This window comes from Cervus elaphus, chromosome 7, assembly GCF_910594005.1.
Source record: "Cervus elaphus chromosome 7, mCerEla1.1, whole genome shotgun sequence".
Classification (NCBI taxonomy): domain Eukaryota; kingdom Metazoa; phylum Chordata; class Mammalia; order Artiodactyla; family Cervidae; genus Cervus; species Cervus elaphus.
Genome location: NC_057821.1, coordinates 4,904,895 through 4,921,486, shown reverse-complemented (window position 1 = coordinate 4,921,486; position 16,592 = coordinate 4,904,895). Strand labels below are relative to the sequence as shown.

Sequence of the window (16,592 nt, the reverse complement as noted above, 5' to 3'; positions counted from 1 at the left end):
TGCTTTATTGACTAGGCCAAAGCCTTTGACTGTGTGGATCACAACAAACTGTGGAAAATTCTTAAAGAGATGGGAATACCTGACCACTTTACCTGCCTCCTGAGAAATCTGTATGCAGATCAAGAAGCAACAGTTAGAACCAGACATGGAACAACAGACTGGTTCCAACCAGTTCGACTGGTTCCAATTGGTTCTAAGCTGACTCAAAAAATAAAGATCATGACATCTGGTCCCATCATTTCATGGCAAACAGATGGGGAAACAATGGAAACAGTGACAGAATTTATTTTCTTGGGCTCACCACACATGGTGAATGCAGCCATGAAATTAAAAGACACTTGCTCCTTGGAAGAAAATCTATAACAAACCTAGACAGCATATTTAAAAACAGAGACATCACTTTGCCAACAAAGGTCTGGCTAGTCAAGGCTATGGTTTTTCCAGTGGTCATGTATGGATATAAGAGTTGGACCATAAAGAAAGCTGAATGCCGAAGAATTGATGCTTTTGAACTGTGGTGTTGGAGAAGACTCTTGAGAGTCCCTTGGACTGCAAGGAGATCCAACCAGTCCATCCTAAAGGAAATTAGTCCTGCATATTCATTGGAAGGATGGACGTTCAAGCTGAAGCTCCAATACTTTGGCTACCTGATGAGAAGAACTGATTCACTGGAAAAGACCCTGATGCTGCGAAAGATTGAAGGTGGGAGTAGGGGATGACAGAGGATGAGATGATTGGATGGTACCACCAACTCAGTAGACATGAGTTTGAGCAGGTTCCGGGAGCTGGTGATGGACAGGGAGGCCTGGCATGCTGCAGTCCAGGGGACTGCAAAGAGTTGGACACGGCTGAGCAACTGAAGTGAGCTGAACTGCCTGCTAAAGACTGGTTGTTGGGGAGAAGCTTTAGGGCCTGAGAAACTGTTGGGCGTTTTTGGGCTTTGGTTTGCTCATCTGAGAAGTGGGAGACAATAGTACAGGAGACACGGGGCTGTGGGGGCAGGATGAGGGACACTCGAAAAGCGCTGAGCTCAGAGGCCAACACAGAGAGAGCATTCAGAAACCTGAGCATCACTTGATGTTACCCAGTCACACCCCTAGCTGATCATACCTTACTCCAAAATGGAAAGTAAGGTAACTAATAAGAAGGTGGTGGGGGAGAAGGCAGATGTCTGTGTGATCTGGGCAAGGACTAAGTCCAGGTAAGCTGTATGACTGTCATTCCAGGAAATACTGAACCAACAAACAGAGACAGAGAGACCGGAAGTGCCTGGAACTAGGTCACATTAAAGAGCTGTTCTCGGGAGGCAGATCCACGTCATCCTCACATCTGTCCTTCCATCCTTGCTGACTGAGCCCTCAGCTCTTTGAGACACCCTTGTATCTTTCCAGTGCACTTCTCCTTTATTCCTTTTAAAATCAATTGCTTTAAAAAAGTAAAAACATAAAATCAATTGCTTTATCCTTTTAAATTCATTGTCTTCATCGTTGGAGACAATGACAAAAATTTAGACAAACCCATTTTAGAAAAAAAAAAACCAATTCTTTCTTGTTGAAACATAAGCAAGGCTGTCTTTACACCTTCATTTCATTACCTGTCTTCATTAATGAGACTCTTAGATAACAGCTTGTACACAGCCATTCTCTCACTTCAGTTACTACTGCAATTAGGTGGAAGAATTAGCTTTTCGTTAAAAAAATAGCTTTTATTGAAATGAAGCCAAGTGCATGAAGCTTTCAGCGTCTGGCTTCCACCTCCTGCGGAAGACAGGGCTGGCTCCCCGGCTCCACGTGTTCAGGGAGGGTAACCGTGTGCTGTGGGCCCCGCCGGACTGGGAGCAGCGAGCAGAGCCCAACGCAAGGAGGGCCACTGTGTCTCTGAAAGGCCCACCCCGGATGCTTCACGCTGCTAGCAACCCAGTCCCGTTACAGTGCAAAGCAGATTTCAAATGCTCTTCACTGACATTTGAGTTTTCCCAAAGATCTGCTGCCTATCCCAGCCCCAGAACACTTGAGATCCATGTAGAACCACCACGTGGTCCAAGGCCCCTACGTGGTGTCCTCTGGTTTGTAACAGATCTCTCTTTCAAGATCTCCTGCCGAGGGGGCGGGAGATGGAGGTGGAAAGGATCAGGAGTCTGGGATTAGCAGATGCAAACTGGTATATATAGGAAGGATAAACAACGAGGTCCTGCTGCACAGCACAGGGAACTGTATTCAATATCCTGTAATAAACCATTAGTGAGAAAGAATAGGAAAAATAATAAATACAGGTATAACTGAGTCACTTTGCTGCACAGCAAAACCTAACACATTGTAAATCAACTAGACTTCAATAAAATTTTGAAAATAATATCAATACACCTGTTTTTCTGACTTCCATTGTCGCTAACAAGAAAACAGGTAAACTCTTTTTCCTGCACTTATAAGATAAATCTATTCCTGCTTTTGCAGAGCTGACCACACAGCTATCTCTTCAGTTCCCCCCTTAGTCATGCTGCACACTTGGGATCAGTATGAATTCCAACCCCACCTCCTCCCCTTCCCAGCTGCAACTCCTGACCGTGAAATCCTGCTTTAGGGTTTTTTCCTTCTCTCCTTCTCAACTGGTGCTTTCCCAGTCAGTCTGAGCACTAAGAAAAGACCAATAAATTTCTTTAGTGGATATCCATGTTCAGAAAACAATACGATGACTCCTACCAGAAGCATACACGCGCCATGGAATAAGTGAAGAGCCGTTCCCTGGGGGCCACTGCGCGTCCTCCTGACCTGGTCCTGTGTCTGTATCCACAGCATCAGAACCATCAGGAAAGTGAGCAGGTAAGGAATTCAGGTACCTTAGAAAAATCTATTCAGTGAAAACCACTGCATTAAAAAATTAACCATTTATCAGTGTGATGGCAAATTTTACCTGTCAACTCAGCTAGGCCATGGCACACGGTTTTTGGCAAAACGCCAGTCTAGATGCTGCTTTGAGGATTCTTCAGATGCAATTTCAAGCAAAGTACCTCCATAATGAGGGTGGACCTCATCCAAATAGTTGAAGGCCTTAAGAGCAAAGAGCAAATTTTCTCAAAACAGAAGGAATTTTCCTTATGAATCAGAACAGAAACCCAACGTGAGCTTTCAGCCTGATGTCCCATGAAATTCGGACTCAAGGCTGCAATGCCAACTCTTAACCTGAATTTCCAGGCTGCTGACTGACCTAGAGATGTTGGAAAATAAATCTGTGTGTGTGTGCTCCATGGGTTCTGTTTCTCTGGGGAACCCTAACCAGACTCACATTTACTGCATGTTCAGTCAGTTCAGTTCAGTTCAGTCGCTCAGCCATGTCTGACTCTTTGCGACCCATGAATCGCAGCATGCCAGGCCTCCCTGTCCATCACCAACTCCCGGAGTTCACTCAAACCCATGTCCATCGGGTCGGTGATGCCATCCAACCATCTCATCCTCTCATCCCCTTCTCCTCCTGCTCCCAATCCCTCCCATCATCAGGGTCTTTTCCAATGAGTCAACTCTTCACATGAGGTGGCCAAAGTACTGGAGTTTCAGCTTCAGCATCAGTCCTTCCAATGAACACCCAGGACTGATCTCCTTTAGGATGGACTGGTTGGCTCTCCTTGAAGTCCAAGGGACTCTCAAGAGTCTGCTCCAACACCACAGTTCAAAAGCATCAATTCTTTGGTGCTCAGCTTTCTTCACAGTCCAACTCTCACATCCATACATGACTACTGGAAAAACCACAGCCTTGACTAGACGGACCTTTGTTGGCAAAGTAATGTCTCTGATTTTCAATACGCTATCTAGGTTGGTCATAACCTAGGAGTAAGCGTCTTTTAATTTCATGGCTGCAATCACCATCTGCAGTGATTTTGGAGCCCAAAAAATTAAAGTCTGACACTGTTTCCACTGTCTCCCCATCTATTTCCCATGAAGTGATGGGACCAGATGCCATGCTCTTAGTTTCCTTAATGTTAAGCTTTAAGCCAACTTTTTCACTCTCCTCTTTCACTTTCATCAAGAGGCTTTTTAGTTCATCTTCACTTTCTGCCATAAGGGTGGTTTCATCTGCATATCTGAGGTTATTGCATGTTAAGGAAGCAGAAACACCTCAAATAACTCACATTTCACAATTTCACAGAAGAGGAGACCCGGCAGGACCTTCCCCAGATCTCACCACGCAGAGTGCCCTGAGACAGTCACACCAGCTCTCACCACGCAGACTGCCCCAAGAAAGTCATTTCACCTCTCTGATCTGCCCATAGTCTAAACGCAGGGACTCACACCCACTTCCTTGGATGTTAGACACTATTAAAATGAGACAAAGTGTGTAAAGCATCTAATACAATGCCTTCCTGACACCTGATACTCAATGCATTATTATAGCATCCTACAAGGAAAACATAAAAGGAAAGCCAGACAGAAAGTACTGAGAATGGCAATATTTGTGATGACAGATAATTATATTACAAAAAGCGTATCATTTTTAGGACTTGAAAAACTCCTCACCTCCTTTCACACTGATGGCTAAAATTCCAGCAATAAAGACTCATTCTTTTTTTAACCGAAGTGTAGCTGATTTACAATGTTATGTTAGGTTCAGGTATCACAGCAAAGTGATTCAGCTATATAACACAAACATGTTCTTTTTAAGGTTCTTTTCTCTTACAGATTTTTGCAAGATATTGAGTATAGTTCCCTGTGCCATCCTCACTGGTTATCCCCTTTATATGCAATAATGTGGATCTGCTAACCTCAAACTCCTAATTGATTCCTCCCCCTCTTTCCCTGTTGGTAACCTTAGGCTTGTTTTCTATGTCTATAATTCTATTTCTGTTTTGTAAATAAATCAGTTGGTATCATCTTTTCAGACTCCACAGATAAGTGATATCATATGATATTTATTTTTCTCTGTCTGACTTACTTCACTTAGTAGCTCCACTCATACTGCTGTGAATAGCATTATTTCACTCTCTTTCATGGCTGAGTAGTATTCCATTGTGTATATATACCACATCTTCTTTATCCATTCATCTGTTAATGGACATTTAGGGTGCTTCTATGTCTTGGCCAATGTAAATAGTGCTACACTGAAGGCTGGGGGGAATGTATCTTTTCAAATTACAGATTTCACCAAATATTTACCCAGGAGTGGGATTACTGGATCATATGGTAACTCTGAAGACTATTTATAAAATAAAGATTCATTATTTTAGTTTAAAGCTTTTTTATTTCTAATCCAGTTTCTCACATACAGGCAACAGTAAGTGATATCAGTCATTTACCCGTTAGTGTGAATAAGGGCATGAGAGTACATCCTGAAGGATATTCTGATAAAAGGAAGAGGTAACACAGAGGCTCTTAGAGGTAAAACAAACTGTCTGCATCATCATTTCCCCTAGAGCCATTGCTGACTCATAGAGACAGAGATTCAAGGAGCCAAAGGAGTACTAACAGAACTGCAGGCCGGCCGTAATTCAGATCACAGCTAAAGAGAACCACTGCCTGGGGTACGAGCTCATAATTCAGATGTGACCATCCTCTCTCTCGCTCCCACTCTGCTGAGACAGAGACAGACGGCCTCGTCTCCTCTCCGCCTTCCTGCCTCTCCAGGGAGAACGCGATCTCTCAGGCGCTATGACAGAATCAGAAGATCTGCTTCCAAGCCTGGTGCCACAGTGTCTGAAATCCTCCTGCGAGGGCCTCACTTGTCAGTCTTCTCACTGTGACAGGCCTGCAAACCACACGAACTTACAGGAGCGCTAATAAAAGGCCTCCTAAGCTATTAGTAATGCAGGCAGTCTCCCCCCAAAAAGAATGGTGCAGATCTCCTGAGAGCAATCAAAGCCACAGAGAAAAGGCAGAAAGGTGAAAAAAAGTAAAACTGTTCCCAATCTGGTGAATTCTCTGCCTCACTATAATAAAGTAGGAGGCCCACAGATCAGGGCTTCCACTCCCAGTTCAGCCACTTGCTGGCCACGTGGCCTCGTTACACGTCTTGAGTCACAGCTTCTGAACCCTGGATTCCTCTTGTATGACTGGGAACAGCACCTACTTCCCAGATTTGTTCCAGAAGAGGAATATATGGTCCAAGGGCCTGAGGACTAAGCCAAGCAACAGGAGGAACAGATGAAGGACAGTACCATTTTAAAGAGCTCTGCCAACACAGCCGACTGGACAGAGCCCTAGGGTCAGAGCTGTGCAGCCTGGGGCAAACTTCCAAGCCACTGGGAGCTTTCTGGTCCTATCTTAGTTAATGACTGAATTCAACCAGATTACTGAAAGGGTCAGTGGGGACACACGTATAGCACATAGTAGGCACTGCAAAAACGAGAGCCTCGACGTTCTTACCCCAAGCCCCTCTACAGAATTCCCCACACAGAAGCCGGACTGAACTTTTAAAAAGCAGTCAGAATGCAGCCTGCCCGTCTTCAGACTCCCCCAGGGACGTCCCGCTCCCCTCGGAGTGACCCCAAAGCCTGTGCTCCGGCCACACGGCCTCGCTGTCAGTCTTCAGCTTTCTGCTCAAATGTTTGTTTGTTTGTTTTGTCTTGTTTGGCCACACCCAGCGGCATGTGAGATCTCATTTCCCGGACTAGGGACTGAAGCAGCGCTCCGTGCAGTCCAAGTGCAGAGTCTTAACTGCCGGGCCACCAAGGACGTCCAAATGGCATCTTTTGAGAGAAATTCTTTCCAAACAACCTGACACTGTAATACGCCCCCTGCTCCCATTCCGCACACTCCTGCCCACGGACCCCCAGGCCGCCAACCTGCTTCAGTTCCCCCACAGCACCTGTCACCACCCGACACGCTGTTCAGTCCACAAGAATCTGTGTGCTGTCTGTCTCCAAAACATGCTCCGTGAACACAGGGGCTGTGTTTTCCTCTTGGTTCGCTCACCGGTTCCTGACCCAGTGACAAGCCCATAGCAGGTGCTCAGTCAGCATTTGTGAAATGGAAAGATAAATAGTGCGTGGAATTTGCAAAAGCATCTGTCCTGCCCAACACTCAGGGAGGGCTCAGAAAACGCCGGTCTCTTCTACTCGCTCCCACAGGCATCGCCTGCCAGACTTGCCCTGAAGCTTGTCTTGGAAAAAGAGGTTCACAGCATCACTCACAACCCAGACTGAACTTTCTAACCACACAGCAGAAGTGAAACCACCCTCAGCAAGCTCACTGGGGAGGATCGGAGACGGAGGTCAGACAGAGTCCTGGGGGCTGGCGGGACCTGCCCCCTGCCCAGCCTCACCACCCACCTGCCACGTGACTGTGGCTCAGCCCGGGACCTGCTCTGAGCTTCGGTTTCCTAATCTGCAGAGAGAACCACCTCCTGGGGCTGCTGCTGGGACGAAGTGAGCACAGCGCCTGGAAGTGCTGACGAAACACCAGCTCCCGTTATGATCATCAGTTAGCACCAGTGAAGATGTTGTCAGCGTGAAAGGTATTCACACCTTCACAGTTTCTATTCTTAGACAGTTTCATTTATTTATGCTTAACTCTGGAGCTAATGGAGTCCCCAGATTTTAGGCGGATCTAAAAACAGGAAATAGTGATAGTCTTTTGCTTATAAAAAGCAGCATTCTCATTTCAGCAGCCATTTTTCACTTCCCTAGGATCCTGAAACGTCTCCATCTCAGACTTCCTGATTCTTGAAACTAACAAGGTAAGTTTGCCCCGAGTCATAGTGGTTACATGTATTCTAGAAATAAATGTAAGACATCTGTGCTGTCCGCTCAATACTCCCATTATGATGGAGGGTTTTTTAAGACTTCTTATTTCTTGGCTCCGGCGGGTCTGTGCGGCACACAGGCGATCTCCAGCTGGGGCGCGCAGGCTTCCCGTGCTGGAAGCTTCTCTTGTCTCGGGCACAGGCTCCAGGCATCTGGCTTCGGCAGTGGTGACGTGTGGGCTCACAGGCTGAGCTGCTCCACGGCATGTGGGAGCTTCCCGGACCAGGCACGGAACCGGTCTCGCACACATCGCAAGGCAGATTCTTAACCACTGGACCACCTGGAAAGGCCTAGTATAGAGTTCTTTAAGGTAAGTGATCTGGATTTTCTAAATTAATTTCAAACATGGGGACTCAGTTCATTTTATAAAATGTAATATACATTTAAAAAATTTTATCGATACAAAGAATTTGAAATGTTTAGCTAAACCGGGCATATAAACCTAGAAACACTACAGCACAGAAGAGAGTATGTTCAACTAGAAGGTTCTGCCTTCGATGAGCCTGAAAGTCACAGGATACTTCTGTGACTGCAGATACACCTGGCATCTCTGGTCACTTTCCTGGGCCCTGCATGGCAGCAAAGGCACAGGCTTTGGGGAACCTGAACTGGGCCCCGAGACAGAGGGAGCTTAGACTTCTATTCAGATGGACCCTCTCCAGGGGGATTCTGTGGCTGGAGGAAAGGATCAAGGAGAGGGAAGTTTGGAGACCAGGCGGGAATACACATGAAGAGAACTGCAACCCACTCGCAGGGCGCCGACGATGAACCAGCCACGCGCTATGCAAAGCCCACACCCCCAACCCTCTCTCCCTGGGCTGACACTAGAGCCTTCGGGAGCAACAGCTGGTGGACAAGGGAGAAAACGGAGAAGGCAGAGACAGGAAGCCAGTTATGCCCTTTGCCGCTTCCACCTGCATCTGGTTCAAGCTGAGTGAAGAGGAGAGCACTGGATCTGAAGCTCTGATAACACACAAGACCAGACTGCGTTATATTGTTACGAGTCTGGGCTCAAATCTCTGATGCTTGAAAGTGATCCAGGGACTTTTGTTAATAGGGAAGAACCTTTTTGTTCTATTACCGGTTAATCACTAAAGGGATATTGTCTATAAGCTTAAATTATACGCAATGACCCATCTCTGGGAACTCTGCCTCCAAGGTAATAAGCATTAAGCAGAAATACCTTTTTCAGCTCACAGGCAATGTCCAGACCACAGGAAGGGAGAAATTAACATCCCCTGTGGAGACTGACCAGAACCAGGAAATGTTTGACCCTACCCTCTCCCTGAATTCTAACTCAGGCAGGACGGTTCTTTGGGACATGAGTCCACCATCTTCTTAGCTTGCTGACTTTTAAATAAAGCTGCTATTCCTTGCCCCACCAACTTGTTTCTTGATTTACTGGCCTGTCACGTGGTAAGCAGTATGACCCTGGACTCAGTACCACTGTCCATTATCTAAGAGTGACCGGAAAAGCTGTGCAATCTGTCTTGAGGTTTTCCCTGGGGGCAGAAATAGAGATTGGTGAAAAAGAATAAATCTGATTTCTCTTCCCACCCTAATCAATAAATAGATTGCACACAAAAATAGTGCTCTGTAGCTCTCCTCCCCCCTCTTCCCATATGCAACCAGCTTCAACTCTGTTTTTTACAGCATTTGTCTCTACAGTTCTAAACAATATGCACATGGTAGTATCTCTATATTCAACGATTTTAGATATTATCTACTGAATTCCAATTATGGTAGACAAAGACTATACCATTGCTACATACCTTTTGCTTAAAGCCATATCTAGTGATTTCATGGTTAATTTCATGCTAATACTATTCACTGCTGAGTCAGGCAGTATATCATGATTAGATTTCCTTGCATAATCAAAATTTCATTTTTCTTAGAATTAATAATTGCTTCATTTCTTCCTATTGTCTTCATTTAAATCTCTGATTCCTGACACCTGCAAAACGCTCGTCTCAACACTCATTTTCAGTATGCTCAAATCTGCCCTGTTTTTGTTCCTGGAGAAGTCTTTTCTGGAGCTGTCCACCCTCCTACTCCATCTTAGCTGCCTGCCCCTGGGTCTGCTGTATAGATGATGCTGGGCCATCCTCCATCATCATCTGCTGATCCTCTTCGTCTCTCACTGACCTTCCTATTGGGAGCTAAGTGTCTGACGCTCTCTTAGAACACCCCTACCCAACTATGTTGTAACAACTTTGTCCATGGTCCACGAGACCTGAAGGTCCTTGAAGTAGGAGCATCATGTCACCCACCTCTGTGACCCCAGGATCCTATCCAGCTGGAGCTCTATCAATACCCAAGATGTCAATGCTATGTGCCAAGCACTGTTCCGAGTACAATGAAAAGATGATGCTCACAGGAACGTGATGAAGTCATAGTGCCCATCTACAGCTGAGGAATCAAGCCCACTGGAAGCAGATAAGGTCACAGCACCCAGGGCCCTGAGCAAGGAGTGCTGAGTCCAGAACTGAGACTCACACAGGCGGGTGGCTCCAGAAAACACTCTCGGCCTCTCCATCGGCCTGCTTACGCGGCAGAAGAGCTGGTCTTAACTCAAGAAAAATAAAACTGGGCCCAGCCTGCTGATAAACCAGGTGCAGTTGTAGCATATGACACACCAGTGTTCAAACTTCTGCTCCCAGGATGAACAGATGAATTTCAAAAAATGTAGCAAGAAAGGTGCTTTTGGATATATCAATGTAAACCACAATCTAACTTGGCTTTTCTCCACAATAACTGAGCCTATGATTTTCCTTTTCTCCACTTCTCCTCTCCCTGATTTCTCACCTCCCAGCTTTCTCTTACTCCCTGATGACTCAGCAATAACCATTCAGAAAAAAAGGAGATCAGAGGTTCATTACTAAAAATTTGTTGAAATTCCAGAGTTCCCAAGGGCAGAGGCTTAGAACACAAAGCCCAGTCTCCTTCTTCTAAGGGGACATGATCCCTCTCAGAATTTTATTAAAGTATAGTTGATGTACAATGTTGTGTTAATTTCTGCTACATAGAAAAATGACTGGGTTCCACATACATATCCTTTTTCATATTCTTTTCCATCATGGTTTATCACGGCATATTGAATGTAGTTCCCACTCTCATTATTAAAGTCAGAGCAGAAACAAGACTACACCGAAGCACTGACTTTTTGTAAAGACAGCTTTCGCATGTTTCAGAGAAATCAGCGCTGTTCTGTTTTCCAACTTACCTGGCTCCACAAGTAGTGAGAGATTTTTTAAGTATCAGCTAATAGGGGACTTCCCTGCTGGTCCAGTGGTTAAGAATTCACCTTGCAATCAAGGGATGTGCTTGATCTCTGGTCAGGGAACTAAGACCCCACAGGCCCGGAAGCAACTAAGCGCATGCACTGCAACTACTGAGGCCAGATGCTTTGAAGCCACAAGCAGAGGGTCCCCGAGACACAAGGGAAGAGCAGCCAAACAAATAAGGAAATATTTTAAAAACAAAATATCAGCCAATTTGCACCGCTTATCTGTTTTACATATGGTAACTTATATGTTTCAATGCTATTCTCTCAAATCATCCCACCCTTGCCTTCTCCCACAGAGTCCAAAAGTCTGTTCTTTACTTCTGTGTCTCCTTTGCTGCCCTAGATGTAGGACTGTCGGTACCATCTTTCCAAATTCTATACATATACGTTAATATACAGTATTTGCCTTTCTCTTTCTGACTTACTTCACTCCATATAATAAAATCTGGTGCTCTGGGACAACCTAGAGGGATAAGGTGGGGAGGGAGGTGGGAGGGGGGTTCAGGATGGTGAGGGGACACATGTATACCTATGGCCGATTCATGCTGATCTATAGCAAAAACCATCACGATATTGTAAAGCAATTATCCTCCAATAAAAATAATTAACTTAAAAAATATTAAATTTTAAAAAATCAGCTAATATACTCATACAATGCCAAGCAATATAAAATACTCTCTCAAAGTTACATACACCCAGGGAGACAAAAAAGAACCAGTGAAAATAACTAAGAATATAAAGCAAACACTAAGTAACTCCCAGACGAATCACAATGCCTGACGCCAAGCTGACTCATCACCTCGCTGTGCCTCCACCTTCAGGTCCAACAGTTTATTTCTACATTAAGAAAGGAAGCACTCAGGGTTTAGGAGCAGGCTATGGACCACAGAAGTCTGAAACTCTCCAAGCATCCTCAGTCTTTACTCCTGAGAACAGAGAGTCGTCGCTGTTCAGTCACTAAGTCGTGCCCGACTCTTTGCCACCCTGTGGGCTCCAGCAGGCCAGTCCCTGTCATGCCAGCTTCCTGTCCTTCACCATCTCCCGAGGTTTGCTCAAATTCATGTCCATCGAGCTGGTGATGCTATCTAAGCATCTCAAAAGCAGACCAACAATCAGATATCTAATTCTCATGATTTTTTTTATTGGTGATATTCACAAATTTCTGTAATTTGCCATCAGTGGAAGAAATAAAGTTTGGTTCACACTTTATTAAATAAATAGGAGGCTAATCTTCTGTTTCACAAAGACAAAAAAAAATAGCATCAAATAAAAGGATGGAAAAGGTGCCAACAATGAATGACTTTCCTGATGTCTCTTCTCTAAAACTCCCAAGAGTTCAATGAGCATGTTGAACCCCACTTGAAAGTATATGTTCAGTTTGAATGGATAATTTTTGTCCTTCTGAACTCCTGAGACAAAGGCTGACACTCAATAATGTTTAACCTTCTGGGAACGCAGGAGGAGGAAAGGCTGAGAGTGAATTGTCACAACTGGTTATAATCACGGGTCAAAGGAAATGGTTACTCTGACAACTAAGAAAAAGGAGCTCATTTTCAACACTTATGCTGCCTGTTCAAAATGAAATACTTTTCTGCAGCTACAAGTCCTTAACATCATGAGAGCACACATCCTGTAAGGACTCCATTGCTTCTTAAAGATCCACGCTTAGCTGTCCAGTTTAGTAAATGTAAACGGTGGCAAAGCAGCTAAAAATTATAGTCCATTCTCAATTATCCATGCCCATTTCTAATAGGGCTAAATAAAATTCACAGACAATTCTAAAGCACCCCAGCCAGTAAGACTTTCAAGCAGTCTTAAGTAAGCTTTAAAGCGAACTGGAAACATGTTGGACATCAGCTCATGGCCCTATTTAGTAACAGAGAAATACAAGTATGAGCAGCAAAATGAAAGCAATGACATTCCTCCGGAAAACCATCTCCTGAGCCCAGTCACATAATGGAATGTGATGTCAATATTATTAACTCAAATCGATTAGGCAACTCGCATTTCAGCCCTCATCAAAATTTCATGATCTCTGTGAGAAGATGTAAAGTGCAATTTGCTAGAGTAAAGTAATGCTGAAATGGAGGAACTCCATTACTATGAGAAGACTGTAAGATTAGGTATCATCTGAGTTTCAGCAAGACAAAGTCACGCCATGTGATGGCATGATGCCTTCAGGTCAGTTTTGCTTCAGTAATAATTCCAGTTTCATCAATAAATCTACAAAGAAGCAGAAGAGCAGTCTCAGAGAGAAATCAGTTTTTAGACATGACAATTAAAGAATATGCCTATATATATGACTCATCTGTTTTACAGTATTTGTTTAAATTTTAAATAATAAGCACACTTTTCCCCACCATTCACCAATACGGCTTCATAAAATGCTCCAAGTGAAAAGCCAACAAACAAGCAAACTGTCCTTTGTTAAGAGAAAAAATAAAAGACATGAACAGATAGCCATGTGACTATAGCTCCCTTCTGTCTTTCTGCAAACATTTTAATAGCAAATATCTGAATATGAAAAAGAATATGTATATAATATGTATAACTGAATCACTATACTGCACACTACAAACTGATAAAAGATTACAAATCAACTATAATTTTAAAAATTTAAGTAAATATCCAAAATATGGAAACAATATTAACAAAAATTTAGGCTCTATGGAAAACAAAACCCAGAAGAGGGACCAGATGAAGCAAAGTGCTAACGAGGTAAATTTTGAATAAAGATATGTGTGGTTTTATTGTTTTTCATTGTGAAAAGTTTCGAGCTTCTACAATAATAGAAAAATAAAGAGCTACCATCTGTATACACCCAGCTTCAACAATCACCTTCATTTGGATCAGCATCGTTTAGAAGAGACCCACACTCACATTTCTTCCCCTCCTCCCCCTATTGGATTATTCTGAAGCAAACTCCTGAGCAAACCCCAGAGATCTTATTATTTCATTACTAACTATGATATCAATAGTATAAATCTCTAAAAGATAATGACTGTTTGAACAAAACCATAGACCCCTTATCAATGTAAATATTAATGTGTTTCTTAATACCATCAAATATCCCATCAGTCCATTTTCTCAAGGGTCCTTTTTTCATTTGATTTGTTTATTCAAACAAGGCTTACATCTTACATTGGGTGGATAGGTCTCCTAAACCTCTCTTAATCTGTAGATTATCCCTCCCACTTTTTATTCCTTACAATTTATCTGTTGAGGAAATTGGGAGTGCCTGCCCCAAAGCTCCCCAGAGTCTGGATTTTGCTGACTCCGTCTTCAGCATGTCACCTGACACACAGCTCCGCCACATGCTCCCTGCAAGCCTGTCTGATCCACAGTGGTGCTGGTCCTTCCACCAGCAGGCACCGGAGGGCTCCCCTCAGGGTCAGCATCACTGAGAGCACCCTCTGGGTCATCGTTCATCAGTGTCGACAAAGTGGTGACAGCTAATTCCATCAGTCCTCCCCTCCACAACCACACGGTTACCGTGCAGAATAATTCTTACGTAAAGACATGACAATGCTTAATTCTTTCCCTTTACTATTTTCTGGAAAAGTGAGTCAGTTCACTTAGCATTCTCCAAAGGTCAGCTTAATAAGGGCTTGGGTTTTTTTTTAAATATCATATATCATGGATTTTAGATACACTGATGTGACTCAATCTATTGTGATCATTATCCTCATTTACCAGGCAAGCAGAAGCCTCTCCAAGTTTAACATTGATTCGATACAGTACTGAATCTCCAAAGAACCTCTCCTGGTTCTTTTGACAAGACTACAGTCATCTTTGATGCTTGCTTGTCTTCTGGTTTGACAAGATGTACCAGGCTTTGTGAAGTCTGGAAACAGGTACTAATACTTCACATGCATTTTAATGTAATATTAATAAACCACGTATCACATACTCTCCTATGGTTTCAGACTTGGTAGCCACTGTGTATATGAGGCATGTTTGTCTGGTCACTCAGACAGTAAAGAATCCGCCTGCAGTGTGGTAGACCTAGGTTTGATCCCTGGGTCAGGAAGATCCCCTGGAGAAGGGAACGGCAACCCACTCCAGTATTCTTGCCTGGAGAATCCCATGGACAGAGGAGCCTGGTGGGCTACAGTCCATGGGGTCGCAAGAGTCGGACACGACTGAGAGACTTTCACACAGATGTATATTAAAGGAGACTAACAGGTCAGTTCAGTGACAACTAAATGCACAATGAGATCCCGGATAGAAAAAAAGAAGGCCAATATTGGAACAACCAGCAAATCTGAACATGGATACATGTTAAACAACAGTATTGAATCAATGTTAAAATTCCTGAATTTGATAACTGCAATGTAACATGTAAGAGAAAGTCCTGATTCTTAGGTGATACAAATTTAAAGTGCTTCAGAATGAAGAGTTACGATGTTTGCCACTTCCTCAAATTGTTCCCAAAAATGTGTCTTTGTGTACAGAGAAATCAAATGGCAAAATACTGATGATCTAAATGAAGATAATAGTGTTCAGAGTTATTGCTGTTGAACTCATAAGTTTGAAATTTCAAAAAATAAGGAAATGAAGATGAAAGGCAAAAAAAAAAAAAAAAAAAAAAGAAAGATGTACTGGGCTCATCCTTCCTTTCTCGTTGCAGGCCTGGAATTAGCCGTGTCTCCGAGAGCTGCTAAGCGCCCTCAGCCTGTCCTTCCACCCAGCCCTCAACCTCACTGACTCACTTCAGCCCCTCACGGCACTCTCCTGGGTTGCCCTGGCCTCCTCACACCAGGACCTGGGACTAACCCAAGTGAGGCAGCAGGCCGGCTTCCAGGGCAGACCACGCTGCTGCGACCAGGCCCGGAGCCAGCCCCCCGCCCCGCCTGCACCCACTCACCCCGCCCCCCAGGCGCACCCCCTCGATGCATCACTTACACGGCGGAGCCCCCAGGCTCCCAACTGAAAATCCTGGCTCTGAAAAAATCAACATACCTATTTGCTAAAGTTTCTCAAGTTTTTTGACACAAGAAAAAAAATCAATCATAAAATATTTAATACAACATTTTGACTTGAAAAGCAAGTTTACATTGTTTTAGATAAAACTTGCTTATTGCAGAGTGGAACATTTTAATTCATGCAAATGTGTTACACAATAGCCCTTAAAACCTCAACTAAGACTTTACACGCTAACGAGTTTCTAAACAGCTTCTCTCGCCTCGTGACAAGTAGCCCACAGTCGTGACCACATCAGGTGTACAAGGATCCGTCCTTCAATTAGTAAGTGAGGGCTTTCTCAGCATCTGCTACTTGTAATTACCTCTTATTTACCTTGTGCCTCTCATACTCCACTGTTGTTTCATTTAAAATAAGCTAAATGTATCTTCTCTGATGTTCTTATCACTTGGGCCCTTCTCCTGTGAACCTTTATCGTGATTCTGCCTCTGTGCCTGCAACTGCTGTTTAAACCCAATTTCCTTTTAATTGCAATAAAATACATAAAAGATAAAACCCTACCACCTTTTAAAATATATATCTGGCTGTGTCAGGCCTTAGCTGCAGCATGTGGGATCTTCCCTTGCGGCTCACAGACTCTAGTGGGGTTCTAGG

General features: G+C 43.9%; 1 protein-coding gene and 1 long non-coding RNA gene across 11 annotated transcripts in view; one reads left to right on the top strand and one right to left on the bottom strand.

Moving 5' to 3' along the window:
• The window catches only part of DST (dystonin), a 522,273-nt gene that overhangs the window by 435,622 nt on the left and 70,059 nt on the right, over positions 1-16,592 (bottom strand). The window lies entirely within an intron of this gene.
• LOC122696892 lies at positions 7,136-15,854 on the top strand. Of its 3 annotated transcripts, XR_006341951.1 has the most exons (6): positions 7,136-7,197; positions 7,317-7,440; positions 7,613-7,662; positions 7,871-8,039; positions 14,712-14,869; positions 15,646-15,854. It is a non-coding gene; the product is annotated as an uncharacterized LOC122696892 (long non-coding RNA). The 3 variants fall into 3 exon arrangements; XR_006341950.1 differs by lacking the exon at positions 14,712-14,869; XR_006341949.1 differs by lacking the exons at positions 14,712-14,869; positions 15,646-15,854 and adding an exon at positions 8,922-9,408.